This window comes from Zeugodacus cucurbitae, chromosome 6, assembly GCF_028554725.1.
Source record: "Zeugodacus cucurbitae isolate PBARC_wt_2022May chromosome 6, idZeuCucr1.2, whole genome shotgun sequence".
Lineage (NCBI taxonomy): Eukaryota > Metazoa > Arthropoda > Insecta > Diptera > Tephritidae > Zeugodacus > Zeugodacus cucurbitae.
Window position 1 is genome coordinate 40,112,136 of NC_071671.1, and position 8,509 is coordinate 40,120,644.

Consider the following 8,509-nt stretch of genomic DNA (forward strand, 5'->3'; position numbering starts at 1 on the left):
CGTCATCGCCACGCCGAAGTCACCGACGACACAAACACAGACGGACATGCAGTTACTCGTACATACTGCCCAAGTCGAAAGCGGAGCCATTGGTCTTTTGAGACTCAGTGCTTATTTATTTATTTATTTTCTGCTTTTTCAACTTTTCGTTATCTTTTGTGCTTGTTATTGTAGCAGTCGCTGCAGCTGTCGCAGTAACTTGCTTGTGTCTTAGCTTTGAACAGCCTCAAGCACCGGGGCTACCGTCAGCAAACTGTGCGCATGCGTTTGTTTGCGGACAGCAAAAAGCAGCGTTGAAAACGGCGTGGAGAGTCTGCAGCAACGGGGGGTAGGCAACGTATTTAAGTGCAGCGTAACTTGGCTGGGGGGCAAACAAAGGCAGCGTCTCAAGGCAGCTGAGCTGTGCGACGAAACCGAACAATTACACCAACAACAATGCCGATCGATCCAACAAACGTGAAACGAAACCAGAATTTCGTCCCATGTGAAGCGTGTGCGTCCGCGCGCAGCGAACGCGGTGAAAAATAACAAAATCAACACACAAAACAAAAAAAACAAAAAAAGAAGTAAAGTAATCACAAAGCAAAACAACAGAAACAACAACACTGCTTACAGTGTGCCGTTCGAAGCTGAAAATGTAAATGCAACTACGTTGGCGGCATATCTGTGGCTCCCCTGCCATGGGCGAGCACCACAAAGAGGATGTTGTTGGCCTGCGAGCCTGCAAGAAACGTCCACAAACCTAACGACGAACCCGCAATGTGGTCGCCTGCATTGCGAATAATTGTTGTAATTGCAACGGCATGTAACAGGCAAGTATCACTTTCTTGTAACGCCGCAAGCCTCGTGCATGCTACGCAGTTGTCTCCATCTCCAACAATAGCGCCCAACCGCACTCGCACCGTATCGACAAAAATCAAGCAAGTCGCCCATCACCATCAACGTGGACTGGTGAAGGCATCTTCGCCTCGACCTCTGTCGCATGTTACGCAGGCGCAAATGAGTCATGTGGCGTTGTTACTCAACTACCCAACCGATATCGCACAGTCACATCCACGCACACACGAAATGCACTGCAGATGCCAACCGAGAGGTGACGATAAAAGCAGCTTAGTACATGCGAAGACAAAAAAGTTCAATCAAGTTTAAAAAACACACAAACATACCCGCTTGAAATTTGAACTCACTGGTACAAAACTGGAATTTACCTTAAGCCAAACAGACTAACCATACATACTGCAGTATAATGTTAGTTAGTAAAGTCTGACTTCCCAGTTAAGTAGTGACTATAAATAATAAGTAATTAGGTAGAGCCTACAGTTTTGTCAATAAGATATCTTCAATTTTTATGTTCTCGAATTGAAAATGCGTAAACATAACTTCCTCTTGTTTTCAAATTCCAGCTGATGTAAAACCTAGCAGTTTTTTGTTTAAGAAGACAGGTTATGCTCACATGTAATGGTCAGTAAATACAGGTACTCTTGCTATTAATAATATTAAACAAGTAAGGAAGGGCTAAGTTCGGGTGTAACCGAACATTTTATACTCTCGCAATTTATATATCTAACTTTATTTATATTATATAATACACAATTTGACCTACATATTCGTCATATATATTGTATAAAGTCCATTGAAAGTTGGAAACCCTAATATTAGGTTAGAAGCACCGAGGTCCTCGTGTTCGATATATGGGCTGCCACACTATTAAAATAGTAGTTGTGCAAAGTTCTGCACCGATATCTTCACTAATACTTACTTTATATGTATATTGTAAAGTAAACGATTCAGATTGCCTTCAAAGTTCTGGAATATAGGAAGTAGGCGTGGTTGTGAAGCGATTTGGCCTATTTTCACAACATATCATTGGGAAGTAAGGAAACTATTACAAACCAAGTTTCATTGAAAGCGGTCGAGTAGTTCCTGAGATATGGTTTTTGACCCATAAGTGGGCGACGCCACGCCCATTTTCCATTTTGTAAGAAAATCTGAGTGCAGATTCCATCTGCCATTTCGTATGTGAAATTTAGTGTTTCTGACGTTTTTCGTTAGTGAGTTAACCCACTTTTAGTAATTTTCAACCTAACTTTTGTATGGGAGGTGGGCGTGGTTATTATCCGATTTCTTTCATTTTTGGACTGCATTAGGAAGTGGCTAAAAAAAACGACTGCAGAAAGTTTGGTTTATATAGCTCTATTTGTTTGCGATATATGCACAAAAAACTTAGTAAGGGGCGGGGTTACGCCCACTTCCCCAAAAAAATTACATCCAAATATGCCCCTTCATAGTGCGATCCTTCATACCAAATTTTATTTCCATAGCTTTATTTATGTCCTAGTTATGGCACTTTATGTGTTTTCGGTTTTCGCCATTTTGTGGGCGTGGCAGTGGTCCGATTTTGCTCATTTTCGAAAGCAGCCTTCCTATGGTGCCAAAAAATAAGTGTGCCAAGTTTCATCAAGATATCTTAATTTTTACTCAAGTTACAGCTTGCACAGACGGACGGACGGACGGACAGACAGACATTCGGATTTGAACTCCACTCTTCACCCTGATCACTTTGGTATATATAACCCTATATCTAACTCGTTTAGTTTTGGGTGTTACAAACAACCGTTATGTGAACAAAACTATAATACTCTCTTTAGCAACATTTGTTGCGAGAGTATAATAAAATTAAATTACTTACATTAAAACCAAAACTATTCATAAGATTCACGATTTTGTCTTGAATGTGGTAATTGTTAGACGTTTCACTAATTTTTTTTAAATCGCTCGTATATTATTTCAGAAATACTGTGCTCGTGATTATTTCATTAGAAGGTATGGTTTGATTTTACACGTGTTTGAAACCAAATCTCAATTTTTTAATATCATGTGCTTCTTATAGTATTAAGATATCTAACCTCACACTCCTTGCATTAGCTTTAAAACACGTTTTTCTAAAAGTAATCGCCTATCAACAGGAAATGACAAACCTCTCGAATCTCTGTAATCGAAAAGCATTAAACAGAGATATATGGTAATCTCAAATCCTATTTTAGATATTTTTCTATAGTAGATAGTTATTACTCCATTACTTCTAGAGATACATCGCATCATTAAGTGTTGGACTCGAGTTTGGTTCTGATAGCTGAATTAATTTATTCTTAAATCCATACCATGTTTGTTAGGATCGCGGCCTAAATTGCACAACTGATGCCAGAAATATATTCTAAAGTGATGTCTAAGCTTGAAATGGACTAACTGAAGAAATACCGAACAATGTACGATATAGCAAAATAATGTTCTCGGAGTGAACCCAAAGAGCCAATATCTTGCCGAATATTTTTCATAAATAACTGAAAAGGTCTGCTTAGGAACTTATATACATACGTGCTTTACAAAGTGGTAATCTCAATCTTATGTGAGATCTAACCTTATATTGGCACACTAAGTTGGCTGGGTACTAGAAGAAGTTACCTATAATCTCATTGTTTGACGGTGGTACAATACTCTCAGAAAGTAAGTTCAAATTATATTAATTATTAGCCATTGGAACGGTAAACAAATACAGGAAGCCATTATAACACCTTCAATGAACCCCCTTCAGAGTTAAGCTCTAACGAGAATAGACGTGATTGTGTTCACTAATAAGCTCTTAGAACATAAACCAACGCTCTAAAAATGGTTCAAGCGAATTGTTTATTGGTATGTTAGTGCGGAAGTACTCAATATTTAATTATTACAGTTAAAGATCGATTTCAAAGCCCTAAAATTACTTAGATTTAATCAAATGGAATTCTTGGATGAAAGAGTTCAAAAAGAAGCAGTATCTAAGTTGATAGACGAAATAAATATTTTTGACTTGACTTGCATATAATTAATTTTAAGGATAAGAAATCAATAAATTTTGCAGTTAGATTTTCAGGTAGAGAACAAAAAATCATATTTCTCAAGAAGTGACTTTATTTTCGACGCACTTTATTTTAAATAATTAAAATCCTCAGATGTTTAGTGGCGAAAATTTATTATTTTTTATTTAAAGAACTGTTGTGGGAACGCTTAGCGAGAATTGTTTTTGTGCGCATTTTGCACTACAAGTGACTTTGCAGCGAATTGAGAGCGAGCAGACTGTCGAAGATAAAATTCAATTTTGCCCTTAAAATTTCAACAAATTCCAAATGCGCTTTTTCAATGCAGTTACGCAGCAGAATTTTATATTATTTTCATTTATTTATTTATTTATATCAAATTTCATATGCACACGCAGCGGCAATGCTAACTTTACATGCACACATATGTACACGTGCGCGTGTGTGTGTATGTGGGCTTAATTTTTTCCTCGCTGCCACGGCTGCTTCAGCTGTTATTGTCATTTCAATCGCTCGGCAGTTGTCGGTGCGCTCATATGTGTGTGTGTGAATTGAAATTGCGTATACGCGCTGTCGAGCCGGCCCGGTTGACCGATGTCAAAAGCCGCGCAGCAACAGGGCTGACGGGCGTGTTGAAAGAGATGTCGGGCATTCGATGCCCACTTAGCATAAATTTCATTAAAAACGCAGTTAAAGCTGTGGCTGCCGCAACAAAAACGCGATTTTAATAAAATAAAATCCAACAAAATATGCAGTTGCAACAAAAAACCAAGTACAACAAAAACGAGCCGTGCAGTTCCTATGGCCGTGGCTTCGGATAAATGAAATGTTGAAAAAATGATTTTTCGCTTATTTGCATTTAGTAACACAAAGGCCGGGAATGACGCACACACACGAAGACGCGCTGCATTTGTGCGTATTTATTTAGCCGTTTCTATGTTTGCATGTGCTACAAATAACTGTATGTGAATGCCAGCGTTGCATAAATTAATAAACAAAAGTAAATAAATAGAAACGAAAAACAACAACAAAAAAATCGAAATTTATCGCAAAAATCAGTCAGCTAGCGCATTTAAATATTTTATTTTAAATTTATGCAACTGAAGCCACAACAAAAATGCCGAATAACGGTATAACGAAAAATAAAATAAATTTAATGAGACAAAAAGCGCGCAAAAAGTTCATTTTTTTACTAAAAAGCATTAAATTAAATAAATTAAAATGGCGTATGCAAAAACCGGTATGCATGTGTGCATGCATATGTGTTAGCTTACCGCCATGTTTTTTTTTTTTTTGCTATACTATTTAAGTTTTTTTGCCATCCTGCGGTGGCTTGTGCGATAGGCATTTTATTTATGCTCATATAAATTTATTTTGTTTTATTTTAAATGTAAAGTGCGGAAATTGATATGAACGCACGCACAATGGCTCCGGGCAGCTGCGTATGCAACAGCCAGTGTGCAATCGCTCGCATGTGTTAGTAATGCTGCCCACAAGCACAAAGGATACAACGAGCGCCATCAGTGGATAAGCGAACGGACTTGCGCACACACGCGTTGCATTGCCGCTGTCGTCTGTCAAACGCACGCAAAATGCGTGAGTTTGTATTTATGTAAGTAAATTGTGAATATGGATTTAAAATACCTAGTGATGCAGCGAATCGGTAACGAATGTCCTTTAAAGTAGTGCAGCCATTTATAAATTGTTGACCGCTGAAAGCTACCTGACGATTTCTGGAAGTGGTATCTAGCGTTGGTAGGGATGAGAAGAAAACAACATAAGGTGAGGCAACCATTCCTAATAGTTTCATAGTTCCGAGTACAGTAAATAAAAATTGGAAAAAAATCCGATGAATAGCTGACATTCTAAAGATAATATATGATGTATTGTTTTTAAAAAATTTAAATGAGAAACCACTGTGCAAATTGGGGACCGACCGAGATCCGTCTCAAAACTATACACCGAGTCTTAAATCAATCAAAACTGTGAAAAAGATTGCCACACAATTTGCCGCATACTAAGCTACTTTTTTCAGTTCTCAGATCCCAAAATCAATAATCGCTGAAGATATATGTTGCGTCTCCCCAATAGCATAGAATCTGCGATTTGGTCAGTTAAAAATATTCGAAAGAACTGGCAAGCAATGAAATGGTGAAGCGAAACAATTGTCGCAAATAGACTAGTCTTTTAACGACCTTCTATCCTGATTTCTTCCAAATATCAAATATTATTCTGTGGACAAATGTAGTCAGCATACGACAGTACAACGTCGTATTAATTGTATCTTTATATTTATTATCAAGAGTTTTAATTCAAATTCGGTATTCGTTATGCAGTTACATATGTATGTACCGATGTGGGTCCACATACATATTAAGGTGGGAAGGAACTTTAAGTATATTTAAGAAATATAAAGTTTAGATGACAAGAATAAAAAAATAATTTTTCACAAAAAATAAAAAAATATATGAAACAGTAGTACTATCGAAAAATAAGAGCAAACAAATTATTTAATCGATTCAGCTTTCCATCGAACTATATTTCAATGCATGTATAATGTTCGATATTGGTGAATTGGTTTGAACCAATCAATTAGAGTCTGGTAATGGCGACAACATAGAAATGGTCCCCGAAAATCAACGTGCTATTAAAATAAAATCACAGGAAACGGCCTATCTATGCGACAGCGATAGAACAAAAAGTAAAACCAGAAAGGAAGAGCTAAACAATTTATTTTTTCACTGTTATTAAGGTAACACACAGTTTGATAAATATATTCGGCACAAAGTCCACTAGAATAGCGATATAACGATATACAAAATAGTTCGATTTCGGTTATTATACGGGCGAGGTCACATTAGAAATGTAGTGATTTGTCCGTTGTACAAAATTTCATTGAAGCCGGTCGAGTAGTTCCAGAGAAATGGTTTTTCACCCTTAAGTGGGGGACGCCACGCCCACCGTCCATTTTTTATTATTAAGTTAAACTATTTTTGAGCAAACTTTTTAGGATCATGTTTTAAACAAAAGCGCCAAAAAAATACAAAATTTTGCGAACAATCAGCACCACCCTATTGTGCGTAGGAATCTGTTGTAAATGGCGAATACAAGTATGTAAAATTAACATTACGCGCAAATTTCAAACATACGATGTACATAAAATTCACGTTTGCATAAGTATCTTCCACGTTTATAGGTTCATACACACACATCCTAACACATGTACATATGTGAGTGAGTGCGTCAAATACGTTCGTATTGCAAATGCGTTGGCCATTGTTCTGATTTTGTATGCACCAGATATTATTATGTCGACGGATGCACGCACAAATGCAACAACACAAAACTTATGCAATATGCCTACGTACTTAATATAATATATACATACATATTATAAATAGTATATACAGATGTATATAGAAATTCATTTACTACTATTTGATATGCATGGTTGTGTGTTTGTTGGAGTGGCTCAATAGAACACGCAAGCTCATGCATCAGTATTAACCTATGTAAATAAATAAAGCGTTTTTGTTAGGTTGTTATTATGTAACTGTACATAGATACTCCACTGCACATGCCAATATCTATAGGCGCACACACATGCGAGCATCGTGCGTACGAACTTTGTGCCTGGATATTTGCATAGTAGCTGCATATCCTGACCATAAGTTTGCAAAACGCCATAAAATATGCCACATAAAATGCATTTTTTCGCAATAAACTTAATGCCCGCCATCGTGTGGCAACTCATTTGTGATAAATTATTTCTGTTTGTTTGCGGACTTGCGCCAGTTGTTTGTATGTGTGCGTGTAGCTTGGTGCGAGCGCACCGCTATTTGAACAAAACACCTTTAATAAACCCTCAGAATTTAATTTTATCTAAATTTTAAATTTAAACAACATCCAAAATAAGTGTTTGTAAGTCGGTACTCCTTTGTTGACTGCAGGTGTACTCATGGTGATTAGATTAAGAAAAAAATATTTAAAAAACCAAGACCAAGTACACAGAAAGCTTCCACGATGAGGCACTGATAGAATTTTTTTTGGAAATCTACAAAGGAAATCATGGATGACACTTGGTTTAACGAGTTTCGCCGTGGTCTAACATCGGTTTACGACGAGATACGTCTAGGACTATAATATGAAATGTCTCCGTATTGGCAGAAATCCGATTAAAGATACCTAAGATAGCAGAGACAGTACGCATCTGTAAAGACCAAGTGGGTTATATTCTGCTTGAAATATTTCCCTTGATAAAGCAGGCAACGCGATAAAATCGTTGAATTGCAGAAAATACAACACCCCGGCTCTCACCTCCATCGAGGGGTTATTGCGAAAAACATAAAAAATTTATAAAATGATTGGGGTGCTAGCTAATTTTCCGCATTACATGTATTTCGAAAATGTTGTTAGATAGATCAGTTACTAAAAACTACAAGAGTGAGCGAGCCAGACGGCATTGCAATAGTGTTTATACAATTACAAGATCGACCCAAAAAAAAACCGGCCCAGGATTATATTTCCGGCACATTTTGATCCCAAGCTGGTTGGTACCAGCCACACTTTAAAGCCTTATTGGACCCATTCAAGCACAAATACCATCACATTTGGAAATCTTGGATCTCAGGCTGGCGATCTGAGTGCCAAATGAA